The sequence below is a fragment of the Bombina bombina genome, chromosome 5, assembly GCF_027579735.1.
Source record: "Bombina bombina isolate aBomBom1 chromosome 5, aBomBom1.pri, whole genome shotgun sequence".
NCBI classification, from domain to species: domain Eukaryota; kingdom Metazoa; phylum Chordata; class Amphibia; order Anura; family Bombinatoridae; genus Bombina; species Bombina bombina.
The window spans coordinates 841475286-841498470 of record NC_069503.1 but is presented as its reverse complement, the minus strand read 5'-3'; the positions used below and the strand labels follow the sequence as shown (position 1 = coordinate 841498470).

At 42.2% G+C, this 23185-nt stretch overlaps 1 protein-coding gene and 1 non-coding gene across 3 annotated transcripts in view; both read right to left on the bottom strand.

Moving 5' to 3' along the window:
* Positions 1–23185, bottom strand: part of MIB1 (MIB E3 ubiquitin protein ligase 1) — a 476845-nt gene that overhangs the window by 120083 nt on the left and 333577 nt on the right. The gene's annotated exons all lie outside the window — the stretch shown is intronic.
* LOC128661865 (U5 spliceosomal RNA) lies at positions 10143–10256 on the bottom strand. The gene has a single exon (XR_008402645.1). It is a non-coding gene; the product is annotated as a U5 spliceosomal RNA (small nuclear RNA).

The following is a 23185-nucleotide window of genomic DNA, read 5'->3' as shown; positions in this document are numbered from 1 at the left end:
TGTGGGCTATGTGAGTGCCAAAGGAATCCAAATCACCTGCCAAGCACCCAGCCTACTGTGCTTACCAGCTGCAGAAATGACTGCTTCCAGCAGATAGCCTATCCAGTGCTGAGCACATTACTGCAGAGGCTATAAGTGAGGAGTATATTGACAACCCAACAAGAAGTAGCTAAGGGGCCAGTCTCTCCGTGAAACCTGTGGCAGGCCTGTAATTAATTGTGTCACTGACCCATACTCCAATCCCCCCCCCCCCTCTTTTTCTCAGTAATAACTCTCTGAGGGGAAAATGGGCCTTAAATCAGTTTAAGGACCCCTCCCAAGAAAAAATCTAGAGCACCTCAATTGGTATACCTGTGAGGTGGGAAGAATGAAGTACTCTTGAAAGTTTTGGGATTGTTTGCCACCTCCTCGTGGCCAGTAGTTGAATCCCATGCGTAATGGATCATGGGCTCTCACCACCTTATAAAGATATGTGAGTGGAGATTTAACAGCGGCGAGTGAAAGTTAGTGAGTGGATGTCTACAAATATTATCTAAAGGGATATTATTTATCCATGAAAGTGCAAGAATATGATATTCCTCTAGGACTATAGGGACCCCATTAGTGCTCAGACTGTTACTGCTGGGAGGGTAAACAGGGGCAGAGAGAGAGATTGGAGAGGAAAAGTAAGGAAAAAGATAGCGTTAAGAAAGAGCGGAGAGAGAAAAAAAAGTGAAGAGATTTGAGAGAGAGAAGAAAGAGTTTAAGAGTGAGAAAGAAAAGATTTGGGCTGAGAGAAGGGAGGGGGTAAAAAGAGAGATTGGAGAGTGGAAAAAGATAGATGAGAGATGATAGTTATAAAACAATTTTTCCAGGTCTGCTATAACCTCATATTAATGTCAACACTCTCTGCTTTCAGTTCAACAACTTCCTTTTTCTGTCCAGCTGTTATCTTCTCCAGAACCCTAGTTGATGTTGCTAACTGCTATGCACTTATTTGTGTTAATTTATTACTGTATGTAGCATTATTTAATTTGTTATGGTATAAAAAAAAAACAATGGCGAGTAACATTTTGGGCTGGCTAGTAGCGTAGGGCTTGAAATTTTGATTATATATATATATATATATATATATATATATATATATATATATATATATATATATATATATATACATTCTGAGCACTATCCCGCTGTGCCTATGAAACATCCTATTTGCAGAAATTCCCTTAAAATCGGCCTCAGACCACAAAGACACACCCATTATGTAAACTAGAAGGTGCTGATAAAATCACGCTCCGGTGGTGTTAATTTTCCATTGTTCGCTCTAAGTATTGGAGGATTTTGGTGTAAACAGAGAAGTCTAATGAGGTCTGTTCTTTTTACAAGCTCAGTCAAGTAGATTGGATTATGGTTTCAATTAGCAGGGACAACTATTTCATATAAAAAATAAACCTAAATGATCAGTTTTTTATACATTTTTACCTCTTCCTGCCGGGACTTATTTGTCTACATCAGAACAAATTTCTGATATAAACAAATAAGTAAAAATTTAAATTTCAATGATGGGATCAGGTCAGTGGGAGTGACTATGACTAGGCATGCCCTCCAGTCTGCGATCCCATTGTGCAAGCGGCTATGGCTTCAGGACAGCCAAACAGCTATGACGTTCCATGCTGTCCTAATGAGGCTAAAGCCCACCACACAATTAGGGCGGCATGGAACATCCTAACAGCGGGAAGGGGGTAATTGCTGCAGCTGGTATAACAAGTCATTGTAAACACATTAAGGAGAAACCAATTTTACAGTACTTTACTCTAAAACGAGAAAAAACGCAAACACAGACTCAAGTGCCGTACTCATAGATCACATAAAATACGCACTATAAAAATGCACTTACAATGTTTTATTTAATATAAGCAGTTAAAAGCTGATAAAAGCATTCATTTCTCAAACGCTGTATACTCAAATGTCAAATCCAATTCCCTGGTCTCCTCATCCAGCTTATCGGCGAGACTTGTATCCAGCGTTCCTCATTGGTTACATCAAGCAGTTCTCTGTCGGAGATGGAAACGCCGCCTCTGGGACTACGGGTATTCGGATGGTTCAAAAACTTAAATTATGCTTACCTGATAATTTTCTTTTCTTCTGACGGGGAGAGTCCACAGCTGCATTCATTACTTTGGGAATTCAGAACCTGTCCACCAGGAGGAGGCAAAGACACCCCAGCCAAAGGCTGAAATACCTCCCCTACTTTCCTCATCCCCCAGTCATTCTGCCAAGGGAACAAGAAACAGTAGGAGAAATATCAGGGTGAAAAAGGTGCCAGAAGAATAAAAAAGAAATAAACAGCCGCCCCATATAAAAACGTGGCTGAGAGCTGTGGACTCTCCCCGTCAGAAGAAAAGAAAATTATCAGGTAAGCATAATTTAAGTTTTTCTTCATAAACTGGGAGAGTCCAAAGCTGCATTCATTACTTTTGAGAAAACAATACCCAAGCTATAGAGGTTACTGAATGCAAAAAAAGGGCGGGTAAACGAGGCGGCCTATTGGGAAAGGGCACCACAGCCTGAAATTACTCAAACACTCGACAAAAACAAACTGCTTCACCAGAAAAAGAAGGATAAAACCTGAAAGGACCAAGTAACTGCCCATCCGTTAAGCCAGCAAGGCCCTAATTAAAAACCGATCAGAATCGGTAGATTCCACCAAGCACAAAGCTTCCGAGGAGACAACTCCCGCAGGCTCAAAGCCCACACTTAAAGGGACACTCAGGTTAAATTAAATTTTCATGATTCAGATACAGCATGTAATTTTAAACAACTTTCCAATTTACTTCCATTAATAAAAATGTGCACAGTCTTTTATATTTACAATTTTTGAGTCAATAGATCCTACTGAGCATGTGCAAGAATTCACAGACTATACGTATATGCATTTGTGATTGGCTGATTGCCATCACATGGTACAAGGGGAGTGGAAATATACATAACTTTGAAATTTGTTATAAAAAAATCTACTACTCATTTGAAGTTCAGACTAAGTGCTAATGCATTGTCTTGTTATCTTGCATTTGTTGATTATGCAAATCTAATGTGTTGACTGGTCCTTTAAACTTACCCCCGACCCGAGGGAAGGGGACCTCCACATACACCCTGAAGGTAAGAGGAAGAAGAAGAACTCAACAGAGATCTAAAGACCTACAAGCTAGGGTAAAAGGAACCCAAGCCAAACTCCAAGCGCAAAACAAGGTTGCAACAAGACAAAAACGCATAGAGAATGAACTCCAATTACTGAACAAAGAGAAAGGAGAAAAAAAACAACCCTACCCCTATCTGAACGGAAGTCCAAGGGACCATGTAACGTCGCAACCCTGGAGACCTAGAGAGACAAGGTAGACCCCATCCCTCACACAGCGTGCAATCCGCACTAAGAAAGAGCGACCGAGGGATAAAAACCACCCCCGGTATCGCCTTAAAATAGCCCCATAAATCTTATTGTGCTCCAGATGAAGCAAAAGGCTTCCCTCTGCAACAGAAGTCTAGCAGATTCCAGCCGTTAACACTAGCAAACAAGCTAGGAACTGCATCAGGACTCCCACAGAGGAAAAATTCTGAAGGAGTGCAGAAACCAACTCCATCCCCGGAAAAACAAGGAAGTAGGAGAGCATCCAAAACCAGCAGAGAAAAGCCCCCTGCTGAGGAATGAAACACTGCAAAACCTCCCAGTTAAGGAGGGATCACAAGATCTAAGTAAGATACGCGGTCAATGCTCAACCAAGCAGACAGACCTCTGACCCCCCTCTCCGAGGCAACGGACTCAGCACCAAAGCGACTGGCAATGTCCGAAGGTGGATACTGTGGTATGCCCCAATCTCCCTAAGGGGAGGAGAAAGCCAAATATAACCGCTCACCCGCCAACAGGCATGGAGTGTGCGGCAGCAGACAGGCGGTAAAGGCAATATCGATTGTAGAGGAATCATCCGGCTGCAACAGCCGGCCCAGTAGAAAAACAAACAGCAATCAAGCACACTTTTAAGGTGCAAATAGCTGCAACAGATTGTGACTGCAATCTCCCACTTGCTAGGCACCCATCAGGCTATTTCCAAGTCTCCGTTAAGAGAAAAACAAAAAATACCTGAAAGGGCAAGTGGAAATATGAGAACCGGAAGGACTGAACCGCCCAAGACCCATCTAAGAGATTCGGTCAGATATCCAAGACAAAAACATATCCGGGAAACATGAGCCGGCTACAAGATAGTAAAACCCCTGAGGAACCATAGGGATACCTCATACGGAGAACATGTACCCAAGGAGATGCAACCACAGCCACATCCATAGGTCCTTGGACACTGGACGATCGCTAAGCATCCCAGAGACAGAGAGCATATCTTTTAAAACTCAAAACTAGATAATCCAGTTCGAGAAGATAAAATAGTCTCTAAAAAATCCCTTCAGGATCAATCTTCCGAAAATCCCCACAGCTCAAAGAATTTACGATGGACGAGCCTCACAACTCCTGGCGAGAGACAGATAAAGATGAAACATCTTACGTAAGGGCAGCTCCAGGAAAAACCGGAGACAAACGCATTCTCCAGAGCACCAAAACATGGGAGTAGACGAGAAACAGTAGGGGGAAGAAAAACATAAATTATGCTTACCTGATAATTTTCTTTTCTTCAGATGGAAAGAGTCCACAGCTGCATTCATTACTTTTGGGAAATCCAGAACCTGGCCACCAGGAGCAGGCAACGACCCCCCAGCCATAGGCTTAAATACTCCTCCCACTCCCCTCATCCCCCAGTTATTCTGCCGAGGAACAAGGAACAGTAGAAGAAATATCAGGCATGAGAACCCTACCCAGCAAAAAACCTGCTTCGACCAAAGCCGAAAAAACTGAGAAAAAGGACACTGACCCACAGAAGACCACAAGCCTTGCTAGAGGACCGCAGAAAATAGACTTGACTGAGCCAACAAGCCTCCAGGAGACACCGTCGCCCAGCAGTCGGTCCCCCACAACACACCCCTTACAAGAGAAAGGGAACAACTACAGTAAACTCCCGAAGGGAGAGAACAGAAAGAAAACAGACAAGGATACCCGGAAGACCCTAAAATAGGGTACAACAAGTTCCAAATTAAATAAGGAAAAAACACCCGAACCAAGTCAGACTCACAGAGACCAAAAACCAGTCCAGAGAAACAAGGGGAGGCAACACCCAGACCCCAAAGAGTACAGACCACAGGATTAGGACCGGGATCCGAAAACAGAGAAGAAAAACTTCTCTGATTACAGTGCTCAGTCCTCAAGTCGCAAGGAACTCAGAATATCAAGATATTCAGAATCCAAAATACATGCCGCAACCCGGATAGAAACACCTGCATCAAGTACACGCAATAGTCATACCAGGATGACTTGTAAACAAAAAAGTAAAGAGCAGCTGAAGTAGAATTGATTAAAAAAAACACACTTCCCAGTAATGGAATCAAACCTGAGTTGTCAAAAGACCTAATCTGTTGCTCTAACCATATACCATATCAGAGCACCAACCCCACCTTCAGACTGCAAAACACCCACTAAGCAGTGGACACGTCCCAAGCTATCCACAGGCCACCAAAGTTACTGCATAACTAGAAGATGGAGAAGCACTGAAACCTCTAAGAGGTTCACCGTACCTCAAGACCCGAGGACTAACCCCAGATCCCAGAATCTGCTCCCGATACCAGACCAGACCAGCCCAGCAACAGGCAGATCTGACAGGCAGGGGATCTCTGGCCCAAAAAAGAGGACAGAATGGGACGAACTTAGCCACCCCATAGAGATCGGGTGCCAACCCAAATAGGTCCCTCAATTAGGAACTCCCAAGAGTACCGCATAGAGATAAACTGAGAAATGCAGTAGAGCGCTATAGGACCCAGCACGATACTAATGACAGTCTCAACACAGAGACTTCAACCTCCACAGATGGAACAGAACAACCCACTATAGGGTAGAATACCCATTCCAAACACCTGCCAACAGATAGGACAGCCAACTTCCTGAAAGATGAATTCCACCTCTTAACTGAGAACAAAACTACCCCCCCCCCCAAGGGGGAGAGCCCAGAGAACAACAGCGCACAAGCCCCAAACAGGAAGCCATAGCCTGATACAAACAAAAGCTGACTGAAAAACATCCAGACATGAAGGAGAGCACCCATCATTCAGAGGGCAGGACAGACCAAAAAGGAGCGTATCCAAAAAACGCACAGATCCTGGCCAAGCCGCAAGCAGCTCCACTAACTAGACCATAAGTCATAGCCAATGTTCCCTGGAAAAACTGGAATGCGCTGAACCAGCCACAGGATCATAAGGTTTCCGACAACCTGAAAGATCCAACAAACTATAGGCCCGAGCCCAGAAAGGTGTGGAACCAACCACACCCCAGGGAACACAATTACCCCGTCTGAAAACAGACGTCACAGGGGAATAACCTGACTAACCCGGAAAAAAAACAGAAAACCAGAGTCACTCGAAAATTCCCAACACAAAGGAAGAGAATACCCCTTGCCAGAGACAAGCACTCCAAAATGAGCTAGAGCATAACAGAGTTGCAACAAGACTCTAGAGCCCAAAAGGTTTACAGAACACCACCAAGACATCCAAGACCAAGGGAAAACATTGAGGACCAAGTCGTCCAAAGAGGGAGTAGAACAAGGCTAGAGCAAACCACAAGACCATGCCCGTGTGCCCTCAACGTCTCTGTAAATACTTCAGAGTACGTAATCAGAGGAAACCACCTAAGGAAAAGAATGCAAAGCATCCCAACCCCGGTAGAGAATATACCCCTAAGCAAAGCTTGGAGAAGGAAACCACACAGCCTATTGTCCCTGATAGGGAAAACTGAATCCCAAACACAGGAAAAGAGTCAGAGGCCCTCCGAGAAGGCGGCCTAACCGCCAAGGATAACAGACAGAGCCCGAAAGTCCCTTAGAAGAGAACTACTGAAGGAACAGGTCCAAAAAACCCCTAAAAGGCAAGACCGCCGGAAACCAGCAGTAAGGAGGTCCTAAATCCTCCAAACCTTCACCAGCGCGGGAATGAAGACTAAGTAACGACAGACAACTGAGTGTGTCGCAGAGGAACTCCACCGAATCCCAGACAACCAATTAAAAAGGCTAATGAGGACTGACCCAATCATCCATGCCACACAAACCCTTAAGTCCCTTCCAGAATGCTCAGCAGAACATGGAAATTAAAAACAAGAACAATAATGATGTGAAGCACTCAGCGCCTTAACCAGATCTGCCAGGCAAAACAAGCTCCACAAATCTGAAATAGGGACAGAAGCATCTGACGCAAGCAGGACTAGCCTGCAACCAAGGGCCCACAGCCTCACATATTCCCCAGAGGGAGAATAAATGGCAGATAAACATAGGATCAAACACAACCTCTAGAAAAAACTTCCATAGAAGTAAACAGTGCGATCAAATGGTCGCGAGTATTCCAGAAATAAAATTCCCGAAGAAAAAATAAAACAAACATGAGCTGTAATCAATAAACAATCACGGGAGTGAATAAAGAGGGCAACCTGAAGGTTATCGCCCAATAAGAACAGACGCACCCGCAGGAATAGCCCAACAGGGACCCTGTTCTTCCAAGCTCAGAACTGGAAAGGATACTCAACAAATAAGCCTATAAGAGGAATACTTCATCCCCTTATAATTAATTCTGAAAGCTAATCGGAGAGGAAGTCTGAGAATTCTCCGATCCATTAAGGATGGGATCTTCCAACAATGCCAAAGCGTGCCTCAATAGAACATGAAGGCACGCAAGTCTATACCAAAAAGCACAGCATACCCCCCCCCCGGTGCAAAAGACGATTCCAGCCCCGAAGGTTGACCCCCCTGAAGCCTCAGGGACAGTCATTCCCCCAGGGAGCTGACCAGGCCATCCCATGCCTGAGGAGCCCTGGATAACGGAACACGAACAATATCTGAAACCACTTTCTAGAAGTTGCAGATATGCCAGCCAGTGCCAAAATTATGGCCATGCGACATCGTGCCGAAACCCCAGGTGGGAACAAGCCACCTTCCCGAGAAGGATAAGCAAAGTCTGGGTTACCTGCATGCGTAGTAAGAGATGGCGTAAGGGAACTCGCCACGTGGAGAACAGAAGCCCCAGAGGCGGATGGCTCAGCTGCCCCTTGATTCCCCGAACCTGAGGAATTGAGCACTCTAATACGGCATTCAGAACATAACTGATAGACTTGTATCATCCGGGGCAATATGCATTCTGCGCAAGGAGTATAATCTGAAAAAGAGACGTCTGTCTCCACAATATCAGACTCTTCCATAACTAGGATATTGAATACAAAAAAGTGGACTAAAAAATCTAAACGGCAGCTGACACCCACAATGGCTGGGGCATTTACCACCTCCTTTGAACCAGACACCAGCAGATAAGAATTTCTCTGTCGCCACATGGTCAGGAATATGGAAATGGAGACCAAAAACGTGACCATGCCCGGTCACTAGGTGAACCGTATAGTCCAATGAAAGCACGCCCGACCGTCAGGTCGCGTCACTTTTCAAAAGCCGTTATGTTCCACAAGCCATGAGCCAAAATAACACTACACATAAGCAGGTTGAATCATATAACAAACATGATTAACCCTGTTCAATAACCCCCCTCAGGAGATATTAACCCTTGATTCCAAGATACAAAAGGAGCCTCATTGAGACCCTGTGCTTATAAGTTAGTCCCGCGAGGTGGTAGCCCCCCGGGAAAACATCTGTAATACAGGACATTTCATGAAGAAAGTAAAATGAAACAATTTTACCGGAATCTACGCCATGGAACAGGAACACGGCCATTCAAGTGTGACAGATAGTAGCCTTGCTTCTGCCATGGACTTGAGAGAAAAAACACAGATTGATTTTGGAGCTGTTAATATGAGTCGGGATGGTTTCGCAGAAAGACTCTCCCTGCATCTCCGGACTCTAACATTCATCCATGCTTTCACTGAAAGGACTACTTAAAATTCCAGTCCAATGCCGAAGAGTACTAACCTCCATAAGAGACTATTGAAAACTTCTGAGACTTCTCGGCCAACCTCCTGGGACGAAAGACAAAGAATGACTGGGGGATGAGGGGAGTGGGAGGAGTATTTAAGGCTGGGGTGTCTTTGCCTCCACCTAGTGGCAAGGTTCTGGATTTCCCAAAAGTTATGAATGCAACTGTGGACTCTCTCTATTTATGAAGAAAAAGGCCATAAATGCCCGAACTTCCTGAACAGATGACCCCCAAACAGCCCCAAGAAGGGGAAAAAAGAAGCCTAAGACACCTCGACCCCTTAAAGGGACAGTTCACCCAAAAACTTTCTCCCCTTTAAATTATTCCCAATGATCCTTTTTACCTGCTAGAGTGTATTAAATTGGTTGCAAGTAGCTCCTTTACTCATATTTCAGCATTTGAAATAGCTGATTTAGCTTGTGGTTTCCCAACCTATACTGAGTTTTGATACTGGCGTATACGCTATTGAATAGCCTAAGTAAACACAGCCAGCAGAATAGATTATACCCTCAGTGAGGGGCATTATAGTTAAGTAATAAAATGATAATTTTCCATTGTTCTCTCTATGTATTGAGCTTTGGTGTTCCAGACAAATATAAGATAAGGAAGCAAGTATGTGTACATAATGAGATCTGATATTACCTGAAGCTCAACCCATTGTAATAGGCTGTGGTTTCAAAGCACAAAACCAGCTACTTCAGATACACAAATAAACCCGAAAATGCTATTTCTCAAATATTTTATACTCTTCAGTTGGTATAACAAGTCATTTAAAATACATTTATGGAAAAACAATTTTACAGTGTACTGTCCCTTTAAGGAAGAGATATGGTCATCAAGGCATCCAAAAATATGTGCAATAAAAATCACCCAACCTGGTACTCCCGATGTCCAAGGAGTCATCTAAACCTCCAGTCCCATTGGGAATGGAGAACCCTAGCTCCGAAGCCAAAGGACCTCTGGAACCCCAGAGTAATCTTTAGCAGGATCCCTTCTGGAACCCCGCCAACAATCAGGAACACTGAATACAATCCCTCTAATGCCCCACCCAAAGGAAGAAACGAGAACCAGCCTGACGTCTAGGAACGAAAGGCCTCCTCTACCATGTTCTAACCCTGCCAGGGGCAAAGCCTCAAAAATTTTTCAAAACCTCATGGATGATACTCTGCACAGAAAACTTTAGTAAAGGCGAAAGCTTTATTCGATCTGAAGAGAAACCAGAGTATAACAAACTTCTCATCCGAGTGAGCAACTCACCACCCAACCAGGACAGCCAGTTATACCGGCACCACATGGATGATATAGACCTTAAGGAACAGAAATTAGTGCCCGACCAGGACCAGCCTGCTACATAGGGCACTCAAAAATTACCAAGGGCCACAGAAAAATCGAAACCACAATAGGAATCGACAAAAGAAACTATAGACATAATGTACTAAACACCTTAACATGCAACTTCTGCGGAAGTGCCCAAGCGACCACAAAATCACTAGTATCAAATTCCAGAGAAGAAATGTTTCCCAACGGAAAAATTATAACAGACATGAGCTTCTCAAAAAGAAAGAAAATACATCCTAACTGGATCAAAGAAAAAGAGGGCAGCACCCGCAGGTGAACGCCCAAGAAAAATGGGCACACTAACCGGCCAGTCAATCAGAGACCCCATTCTCTCGAAGCTCAGAACTGGAATAAAATACCCAAAAAAGAAAGTAAATTGGAGACAAGGAGATTAACTTCTTCCCCCCAAAGTAATGAATGAAGCTGTGGACTCTCCCTGTTTAAGAAGAAAAAGGCCTATTACCTATACGCGTTTCGTCCGCTAACGTGCAGACTTTTTCAAGAGGGTGAAAATTGTAGTGGGTTACTGGGAATCTTCCCTTCCATATAAACACCCACGGTCAATTCTATTGGTTAAAACTGAATGTCTTTCAGCCGCATCATATAGCGCATTCTTTGAAGGAGCAAGTTACATTCCTAATATATTTTAATTAAATTTTTATCCACATTTTGTAGTAAATTACTAAATTAGACAACCTTTTTAATTTTTTATCTCTTTGCAACAAAACAAGCAAGTAATATAACGTCCTTTAAAAACTTACTAGGAAATTTCATTATTTAAAACATATTTGATAAATAAATAGCTTAAAAAGTTTATCCAAAACCTTAAAATTTACTATATTTCATCAAAAAATGCAACGAATAATACAAACTATGACAAGAAGGAACCACAGTTTAAAACCCTTTTACCCTCTCAGAAACCCAAAATCTTCTTTACTATATTGAAAGGGGAAAAAATTATAGAATTAAGTCACCCAAAAAGGTAAAGCTAATAAACTAATAATTAAAAAAAATTGAAAATGCATAATTATTAAAAAAAACTAAGCTTTTTAGCTTCTTTTTTTTTAATAATTAAGAATTTTCTAATTTTTAATTATAAGTTTATTAGCTTTACCTTTTTGGGTGACTTAATTCTATTAATTTTTCCATTTTTAATATAGTGGAGAAGAGTTAGGGTTTCTGAGAGGGGAAAAGGATTTTAAACTGTGGTTACTTTGTATTATTCGTTGCATTTTTTTAATGAAATATAGTAAATTTTAAGGTTTTGGATAAACTTTTTTAAACAATTTATTTATCAAATATGTTGTTTTTTTAAACTTTTTTATTTTTATTAAGATCAAAAGTGCAATAGTATACATTTAAGTACATATCCACAAAAACAAAACACATATCTGTAGGAAATCACATTTTTCTTGTAATCAAACAGTGATAAATGGAATTACACATTAGAACCACATAAATAGTACCCAAAAGTCCGGTAATTAGAGGTGGGGTTGGGGGGGATGGGGATTACTAATTGTATACGAATAATAATGTACAGATTAACTAGTTATAACTATTAGGGAAATTATTAAATCACAAGGGGTTTGGAAGGAGGAGGGGAGTAGTCTTCCTTTAGAGGTCAGTATTAGGAAGCCATTGGATATTAAACAGATTTCCAATCAGCCCAAATCATTTTAAATAAATCAGAATTTTCAAGGGAGTAGAAAACACTTTTTTCCATAGAATATATATATGCCATGACATTAATTATTATGGGCCAGGTGGGGGGGGTTGTTTACTTCCATGATCTGGTGATAATTTTATAGCAATAGCAGAGAAAAGATAAATGCATAAGTAGCTATGATGTTTAGGTAGGGTGCATATGCCTAGGTGCAACAAGGCTACAACTGGTGATTTGACTAAGGTGTATCCCTATTCTAGACAGTATTCCACAATGGTTGAAGTTTCTGGCAATGCCACCAAATATGAGTCATATCACCTATATGGTCGCAGTTTCTCCAGCATTTAGTAGAGGAGGTAGGAAATAATTGGGCTAAACATGCAGGGACACAGTACCAATGTGTAAGGAGCTTAAAATAGGTTTCATAAAGAGTGATGCAATGAATGGCCTTTTTGGAAAGCAGGAGCATACGTTGCCAGGTTTGAGTAGGAATAGATTTTTTCAGTTTTTTTTCCCATTTCAGTATATGTGGAGCTTTATCTGAAGGCAGAGCTCCCTCCATTAGACTATAATGTATAGACATAGGCCTAATTCATTTCCCTCCCTGCTGCCATTTGCACTCCCATGTAGTTAACTGGCATGAAGATGTAGGTTTGTACCTGTGTGGATGATTCTCTGATTTTAATGTAAGAAGTGGCCTTGTGGGGATGTGGACCATAGGTCGGACCCTTTCGCAAATCCCAGGCGTACCCAAGTTTGGGGATGAGAGTCAGGTAGGCCTGTAAAAAGATCTTGAATAGAGGTAATAGGGGAAGGATGTAGAGCAATTAGTTTATAATGTCTAATTTTGTCCCAGGTAGCAAGACACTCTATAATTATTTGATTATTGATTGATAAATGCCTGCGGTAATGAGGTGTAGTCCAGATTAAATCGCAAAGATGGATAAAGAAAGTCAAAGAGGCCTGTTCAATTTCCCTCCACTTACTTTTGGATTTTTTAACACCACATTGTGTAATATGTTTACGCATCGCCGCTTCGTAATATCTTGTGACAGATGGGGAGGCCAAACCCCCCCCCATGTTGTCTAGGATACTGCAAAGTCTTGTGAGCTGTGCATGGGGTCTTATCACACCATATATATTTTGTGCATTCGCTCTGGAATTGTAATAATAATGGTTTGGGTACTCTAATTGGGAGGCAACAACACAAATACGTCAATTTGGGTATGAAACTCATTTTAAGGGCTGTGATTCGTCCTAGAATATGGTGTCGAAGCTCCACTTCTGCCTGAGAATTCTCAATTCAAACAATAAAGGGCGAAAGTTGTCACTATTTGATGTATAATATTGGATATTTTAACCCCTAAGTGTATTAAGTGATTTCCTTTCATTGTAAAGCCATACTTAGAACGTAGTTGTTTGGGGAGATCTTCGGGGTATCCCCAAGTGTAAATTTCAGTCTTGCTATAATTTAGTAAATTAAAGATACACAGTAAGCAAAAACCACAAGGTGTTTTAAGCCGAACTGGTATCTATAAGAGGCGCCAATAATATATATTAAATAAATTTGTTAAGTAAATTTGTTTGATGATCAGCTATATAAATATATGATCAGATATATTGTGATAATAGAAATGATAAGAGCTCCCTAATATAGGTATATAACAGATTTTACAAAAATCTATAGAAAGCTCTATATATTAAAAGAAATGTAGTAACAAGCCTGATGAAACCGTGCTGTGACACGGAGAAACGCGTTGCCTGTGTTTAAAATTTTTATCATCCATTCTTCCTGCTGCTGCATATTTCTTTAGCCGTCACTTTTTTTGCCATTGTGCCTCCTGAGAGCCATTCTCTTTCTTTGACTGCTGCCTGGCAATCCCTGTGATACTAAGGATTATCTCTGGACTCCCTCTGGGAGGGACAAGGATATCACCAATCCCAAGTGTGTGCCAAAGTGTCCACCGGACGACCCATTGGTTTCGGTTCGCCTATATTGCACATCTGTGCTTTCCACAACGTGAGTAGGATTTCACCTGTATATAAGATCATTTGGTTACCTGCCTGATATGCACTATGTGGTGCCCTCTATTTTGTTTATGATATTGCTATAATTTCATTTATAAAAGGAGAGGTTGCTAAAAGTTTCCAGAATTTCCAATAATCTAGCTTTTGTCTTTTTCGGTGTGGTAGATAATATTGTGATATCATCAGCAAGTAATGCAATTTGGTGTAAAGTGCCATGTAGTGTGATTCCCTCTAAATTTCTGTCCCTTCTAATTTCTGCTGCTAGGGGTTCTATGGCTAGTGCAAACAGTAAAGGGGATAGAGGGCAGCCTTGACGCGTTCCATTAGAGATAGGGAAAAATGGGGAGTGGAATCCTAGCCCACGGACCGAGGCTGTGGGCGAAGAATATAAGGCTTTTATGGTTAATACAATTTGCTCCAGGAACTTGAAGATTTCCAATACTTTCCACAAATACTCCCATCTAACACGATCAAACACCTTCTGGGCATCAAGAGAGATAACCGAAAAGGGTTAATTTAGCCCTTTAGATTCCAATACAATATTAAGTAATCTCCTAGTGGTCTGGATAAATAATGGTGGGGAGCAGTCTTGAGATTCGATTGGCTAAAATTTTAGAGTATATCTTGATGTCGACATTTATTAATGAGATGGGTCTATAATTAGAGCATAGAGAGGGGTCTTTACCTGGCTTAGGTATGGTTACAATTGAAGTTTCAAGGAACTCGTTCTGAAATATACCTTCTGTGCTGGCAAGACTAAAAAAATCTAAGTAGGAGGGGTGATATTTCATGTATGTATGTTTTGTAGAAGATAGCTGAATAGCCACCTGGGTCTGGGGCTTTGAATGATTTTAGCTTTCTAATTACTTGTTTGATCTCTTGAATAGTGAAGGGGTTAGATAGAGCCACTTTCTGCTCAGTATTGAGGGTCGGTAGTTTTAAGGAGTGTAGGAAGGAGTTGATTACTTCCTGGGGAGCTGGATTTATAGGTTTCTGAATATTATATAGAGCAGAGTAAAACTCACCAATTTTTGGCCAATCTGGGAAGGAAGTCTGAGGGTTTGGTCACCCTGTTTTAGTGTATGGATACGCGTGGCCCCTGTGCGTTGTCGCAATCTATTTGCTAGTAAGGTGTCCACCTTGTTACTCTTAGAATAGAAAGTTTGTTTTAGTCTAAGAAGATGGGATTGTGTTCTCGAGATCTAGTTGGCAGGTGTGTTGCCTAAGTTTTATAATCCGGTCTCTAAGTTCTGGTGAGTTAGTGGTGCGGTGTAATTTTTCTAGATCTCTCAACTTACAATGGGCTTGAGAAAGTGAGAGGCCTGCCCGTTTCCTCAAATGAGCTTGCTTTCTAAAAAAATAGCCTCTTGTTGCGGCCTTAATTGCTCCCCTTATTATATCATCACGAAGTGAAGGGCTATCATTGGTGTGTATGAGGAATTTTAGTTCTTTTCTTAACTCTTCCCTGAATGGGAATCTGGTAATACATGATGGGGCAATCGCCAAGTAGATTTGGATCTAACAGTGGTTATGGATCGATGGTCTAGTGTAACTTGGTAGTGGTCTGACCACAGGCAAATGGATATATCTGTTGATTGTACTATATTATGGGTGTCAGAGTGACAGAATAGGTAGTCTAACCTGGAGTACCTCCTATGGGGATGGGAAAAGTGAGTGGTAAGATCTCCAGATGTCGTAATACCCATATTGCAATCAAATATGTTTTAAATAATTAAATTACCTAGTATGTTTTAATAGGACGTTATATTACTTGCTTGTTTTTTTGCAAAGAGATGAAATTATAAAGGTTGTCTAATTTAGGAATTTTTTTACAAAATGTGGATAAAAATGTAGTTAAAATATATTAGGAATGTAACTTCAAAGAATGCCGCTATATAATGCGCCTGAAAGACATTCCATTTTAACCAATAATATTGACCATGGGTGTTTATATGGAAGGGAAAATTCTGAGTAACTCGCTACAATTATTTACCCTCTTGAAAAAGTATGCACGTTAGCGGAGGAAACGCGTAGAGGTAATAGAAAGGCATTTTTGAACCATCCGAGTACCCGTAGCCCAGAGGCGGCGATTCCATCTCTGACAGAGAACTGCTTGATGTTACCAATGAGGAACGTTGGATACAAGTCTTGCCGATAAGCTGGATAAGGAGCCCAGGGAATTGGATTTGACATTTGAGTATACAGCGTTTGAGAAATGAATGTTTTTATCAGCTTTTAACGGCTTATATTAAATAAAGCATTGTGCATTTCTACCGTGCGTGTTTAATGTGATGTGCGACTACGGCACTTAAGTCTGTTTTGCGCTTTCTCGTTTTAGAGTAAAGTTTCTGCCCTACTCCATTTGGTGTGAAGGATACATTTGGTGAAACAGCAGCATCAGACTGTTTTCTACATTTGGATACTGCAGTTAATTGGTGGCTGCATATATATACGGATTGTGATTGCCTCACCCATGTGTTCAGTTAGAAACCAGTAGTGCATTGCTGCTTCTTCAACAAATGATACCAAGAAAATGAAACAAATTAGATAATAGAAGTAAATTAGAAAGTTGTTTAAAATTGTATTCTCTATCTGAATCATAAATTAAGTATTTTGGGTTTCATGTCTCTTTAATACTGTTTTTGCAAATATCTTGTGAATATTTGTTGAAAAAAAAAATATTTTGCTCTGCATATTAATTTTAAAATTGTTTTATTTTTTTATTCACCTCAATAACGGCTGCTAGCTTAATTTGTGTGAGAGCAATTTTACAGTATACTGTTCCTTTAATACCGGGTAAAACAAGCACTAAAGCAATAAAAGAGCTGAGAATAGCCCCCTTTTTGTTGCCAAGATGGAATTTACTAAATGGCTTGTTTTAGTTAAAGGGACACTCAAAATTCAAGTTTCATGATTCAGATAAAGCATGTAATTTACAAAAAAACTTTCCAATATACTTCCATTATCTAAACGTGCACATTCTTTTTATTTGCACACATTCTGAGGCTCCAGCTCCAACTGAGCATGCGCAAAAGTGCACAATATATATGCATTTTGTGATTGGCTGATGGCTGTCACATGATACAGGGGAAGGGAAAAACAGAATTTATGTTTACCTGATAAATTTCTTTCTCCTACGGTGTATCCGGTCCACAGCTTCATCCTTACTTGTGGGATATTCTCAATCCCTACAGGAAGTGGCAAAGAGAGCACACAGCAGAGCTGTCCATATAGCTCCCCTCAGGCTCAGCCCCCCCAGTCATTCGACCGACGGTTAGGAGAAAAAGGAGAACCATAGGGTGCAGTGGTGACTGTAGTTTACAAAAATAAATTTAAACCTGACCAAAATGCCAGGGTGGGCCGTGGACCGGATACACCGTAGGAGAAAGAAATTTATCAGGTAAACATAAATTCTGTTTTCTCCTACATTGGTGTATCCGGTCCACGGCTTCATCCTTACTTGTGGGAACCAATACCAAAGCTTTAGGACACGGATGAAGGGAGGGAACAAGTCAGGTAACCTAAACGGAAGGCACCACTGCTTGCAAAACCTTTCTCCCAAAAATAGCCTCCGAAGAAGCAAAAGTATCGAATTTGTAAAATTTGGTAAATGTATGCAGTGAAGACCAAGTCGCTGCCTTACAGATCTGTTCAACAGAAGCCTCATTCTTGAAAGCCCATGTGGAAGCCACAGCTCTAGTAGAGTGAGCTGTAATTCGTTCAGGAGGCTGCCTTCCAGCAGTCTCATAAGTCAATCGGATGATGCTTTTCAGCCAGAAAGACAGAGAGGTTGCAGTCGCTTTTTGACCTCTCCTCTTGCCAGAATAGACGACAAACAAGGACGATGTTTTTCTGAAGTCTTTAGTTGCTTTTAGATAAAACTTCAAAGCACGAACCACATCAAGATTGTGTAACAGACGTTCCTTGTTAGAAACTGGATTAGGACACAGAGAAGGAACAACTATTTCCTGGTTAATATTCTTATTGGAAACCACTTTTGGAAGAAAACCAGGTTTGGTACGTAAAACGACCTTATCTGTATGGAACACCAGATAGGGTGAATTACACTGCAAAGCAGACAATTCAGAAACTCTTCTAGCAGAAGACATAGCTACCAAAAACAAAACTTTCCAAGATAGTAACTTGATATCTATGGAATGTAGAGGTTCAAACGGAACCCCTTGAAGAACTGAAAGAACTAAATTTAGACTCCATGGAGGAGCCACAGGTCTGTAGACAGGCTTGATTCTGACTAAAGCCTGTACAAACGCCTGAACATCTGGCACTGCTGCCAGACGCTTGTGTAACAAAACAGACAGAGCAGATATTTGTCCTTTTAAGGAACTAGCTGACAAACCTTTCTCCAATCCTTCTTGGAGAAAAGATAGTAACCTTGGAATCCTAATCTTACTCCATGAGTAACCCTTGGATTCGCACCAGCAAAAGATATTTCCGCCATATCTTATGGTAAATTTTCCTGGTGACAGGCTTTCTAGCCTGCATCAGAGTATCTATAACTGATTCCGAAAACCCACGCTTAGCTAGAATCAAGCGTTCAATCTCCAAGCAGTCAGTTGCAGAGAAACTAGGTTTGGATGTTTGAATGGACCTTGGATTAGAAGGTCCTGCCTCAAAGGTAGCTTCCATGGTGGAACCGATGACATACTCACCAGGTCTGCATACCAAGTCCTGCGTGGCCACGCAGGAGCTATCAGGATTACCGAAGCCTTCTCCTGTTTGATCCTGGCTACTAGCCGGGGGAGAAGAGGAAACGGTGGAAAGACATAAGCTAGATTGAACGACCAAGGCGCTACTAAGGCATCTACCAATGTCGCCTTGGGATCCCTGGACCTGGACCCGTAACGTGGAACTTTTGAATTCTGACGTGACGCCATCAGATCCAGATCTGGAAGGCCCCATAGTTGAGTTAACTGGGCAAAAACCTCCGGGTGAAGTTCCCACTCCCCCGGATGGAAAGTCTGACGACTCAGGTAATCCGCTTCCCAGTTGTCCACTCCTGGGATGTGAATTGCTGATAGATGGCTGGAGTGATCCTCTGCCCATTTGATGATCTTGGATACCTCCCTCATCGCCAGGGAACTCTTTGTTCCTCCCTGATGATTGATGTAGGCTACAGTCATTTTGTCCGACTGAAATCTGATGAATTTGGCCTCCGCTAGTTGAGGCCAGGCCTGGAGCGCATTGAATATCGCTCTCAATTCCAAAATGTTTATCGGGAGAAGAGATTCTTCCCGAGACCATAGACCCTGAGCTTTCAGGGACTCCCAGACCGCACCCCAGCCTAAGAGGCTGGCGTCGGTCGTGACAATGATCCACTCCGGTCTTCGGAAACTCATTCCCTGAGACAGGTGATCCTGAGACAACCCCCAGAGGAGTGAGTCTCTGGTTTTCTGGTCCATTTGTATCTGGGGAGACAAATCTGCATAATCCCCATTCCACTGTTTGAGCATGCACAATTGCAGTGGTCTTAAATGAATTCGAGCAAAAGGAACCACGTCCATTGCCGCAACCATTAGTCCTATTACCTCCATGCACTGAGCTACGGAGGGTTGAGGAATGGCATGAAGAACTCGACAAGTGTTCAAAAGTTTTAACTTCCTGACCTCAGTCAGAAAGATCTTAATTTCTACCGAGTCTATTACTGTTCCCAGGAAGGGAACCCTTGTGAACGGGGACAGAGAACTCTTTTCTATGTTCACCTTCCACCCGTGAGACCTTAGAAAGGCTAGAACCATGTCCGCATGAGCCTTTGCTTTGTGAAAGGACGACGCTTGTATTAAGATGTCGTCTAGGTAAGGCGCTACTGCAATGCCCCTCGGTCTTAGCACCGCTAGAAGGGACCCTAGCACCTTTGTGAAAATTCTGGGAGCAGTGGCCAATCCGAAGGGAAGGGCTACAAATTGGTAATGCTTGTCCAGAAAGGCGAACCTCAGGAAATGATGGTGATCTTTGTGGATAGGAATATGCAGGTACGCATCCTTTAAGTCCACGGTAGTCCTATATTGACCCTCCTGAATCATTGGTAAAATTGTCCGAATGGTTTCCATTTTGAATGATGGAACTCTAAGGAATTTGTTTAGGATTTTTAAATCCAGGATTGGCCTGAAAGTTCCTTCCTTTTTGGGAACTACAAACAGGTTTGAGTAAAAACCCAGTCCTTGTTCTGCTGTTGGAACTGGGTGTATCACTCCCATTTTTAGAAGGTCTTCTACGCAACGTAAGAATGCCTGTCTCTTTATCTGGTCTAAAGATAAGCGAGACATGTGGAACCTTCCCCTTGGAGGAAGGTCCTTGAATTCCAGAAGATACCCCTGAGAGACAATTTCTAACGCCCAGGGGTCCGGAACATCTCTTGCCCAAGCCTGAGCAAAGAGAGAAAGTCTGCCCCCTACTAGATCCGGTCCCGGATCGGGGGCTATCCTTTCATGCTGTCTTGGTAGCAGCAGCAGGCTTCTTGGCCTGTTTAACCTTGTTCCAGCCTTGCAATGGTTTCCATGCTGGTTTGGGCTGGGATGCGTTACCCTCTTGCCTAGTCGCTGTAGAGGTAGAAGCAGGTCAGTTCCTGAAATTGCGAAAGGAACGAAAATTAGACTTATTTTTAGCTTTGAAAGGTCTATCTTGTGGAAGGGCATGGCCCTTTCCCCCCAGTGATATCTGAAATAATTTCTTTCAACTCTGGCCGAATAGGGTCTGACCCTTGAAAGGAATATTAAGCAATTTTGTTTTGGACGACACATCCGCCGACCAAGATCTTAGCCAAAGCCCTCTGCGCGCCACGATTGCAAAACCAGAATTTTTCGTTGCTAATTTAGCTACCTGAAAAGCGGCATCTGTAATGAAAGAATTAGCCAACTTCAGGGCGTGAATTCTGTCCATGACTTCATCATAAGAAGTCTCCTTCTGGAACGAGTTTTCTAGTTCCTCAAACCAAAAAGCCACTGCAGTGGTTACAGGAATAATGCAAGAAATTGGTTGAAGAAGAAAACCTTGTTGAACAAACATTTTCTTAAGTAAACCTTCTAATTTTTTATCCATAGGATCTTTGAAAGCGCAACGGTCTTCTATTGGTATAGTCGTGCGCTTAGCTAGTGTTGAAACTGCCCCCTCTACCTTAGGGACCGTCTGCCACGCGTCCCTCCTTGGGTCAACAATGGGGAACATTTTCTTAAATATAGGGGGGGGGAACAAAAGGTACACCTGGTTTCTCCCACTCCCTAGACACGATATCCGCCACCCTTTTAGGTATCAGAAACGCATCAGTGTGTACTGGGACCTCTAAGAATTTGTCCATTTTACACAATTTTTCTGGGACCACTAAAGGGTCACAATCATCAAGTGTAGCTAGGACCTCCTTAAGCAGGGCGCGGAGGTGTTCTAACTTAAATTTAAATGCTATGGTATCTGGCTCTGCCTGCTGAGAAACCTTTCCTGTATCAGAAATTTCTCCCTCAGACAGGCCCTCCCTCACCGCCAAGTCAGATTGATGTGAGGGTATTACAGATAAATTATCCGCTGCGTCTGCTTGCTCATTTTCTGTATTTAAAACTGAGCTATCACGCTTTCTTGGAAAAGCTGGCAGTTTGGATAAAAATGCTGCTAGAGAATTATCCATTACTGCTGCTAATTGTTGCAAAGTAATAGGAATTGGTGCGCTAGATGTACTGGGCATCGCTTGCGCGGGCATAGCTGGTGTTGACACAGAAGGAGAGGATAGCGGACTATCCTCACTACCTTCAGCTAAAGAATCATCTTGGGCTACATCCCTAAGCGTGACTGTACGGTCCTTAAGCTGTTTGGACGCTATAGCACACTTCACACATAAATTTAATGGGGGCACCGCCTTGGCCTTTAAACATACAGAACAAAGGCTATCTGAAGGGTCAGACTTAGACAGCACTACAATGCATAAAAAATAATTTTTGAAAAAAACGGTGTCTTTAAATAATAAAAGTGCACACTTTATTATTAAAACATCAAATAACCATCCGATTTTAGACTTCCGGTAGGTGGAACAGCAGTGAAGCAGCAGGGGATGAGAGCTCTGACACAACGGCAAACAAAAGAGCAATTTCTCACTGCATTCACAGCTTCCACGCTCCAACCTTACACAGCAGTTGCCCTGTTAGTCTCCAGGGAGCAACTTGTGTTGGTTAGCACAGTGTGTGGGGTGAAAATCTGAAACCCCAGCCTCCGGATAGCAAACAGACATAGTGCACAGAAGCACCAGCGCCATTTTGCTCACAGAGCAGGGGGAAGAAGTGGACATTGAATTACAGAGGATAGTGTTCCCCAGACAGCTGCAAACATCACCAGACCTTGAGGCAGGAGGGAGAGAAGGGGTAATAACCAAAACGATCCACACTCAGAAGCAAAGGAACTGTGAGTAACTGAGTTATTTGAAGAAGTAGGCAATATAATGACTATACTCACACCGGAGCAGACAACTAACATACCTTAATGCCTGTGGGACATGGTGAACTTGCAGCACTGAAGGAACCCTGTTAAATCAAAACCTCCTACGGCTACAAAAGTGAAAGTAAAAATCCAGCATCTCTGTGTCTGTAGCCATTTGTAATACTCTGCTGCCCTCGTGTGGCCAAAAAAGTCATTACAGCAGTCAAAATAAAACCACCAAAAAACAAACAAAAAATTATTGTAACCTGATTCTGTTTCATCATTGTGGGAGTATACATTTATCAACACAAACAGACCCACATCACAGGTGTTAGAGGGAGCAAATCAGATAACAGCCATAATAAGGCCAGTGACATCCTGATACTGATAGTGTCAACAAAGAGGAGGGAATCTTTCAGACATTTTATTTAACAAAATCACTGACAAGCACATCAGAAACCCCCAAGTTCAGCTAAAACAAAACAAGGGGAGAGGGCATAGAGCCCTACACTAAGGGAGTCCACTACAGTCAACTCCAACCCAAAACAGAAGAGACCAGTCTCGACCTGAAAAAACATCTCAGCTTGACCAAAGCTTTTACTTTCCTCCTGCAACTATCCTGGTAACTCATTAAACAGTGACGGATCCACGGAACTTCTGATATTTAGCCTGCTTGAGAGTCATCAACCAAGCTGACCCCTATGAAAGTAG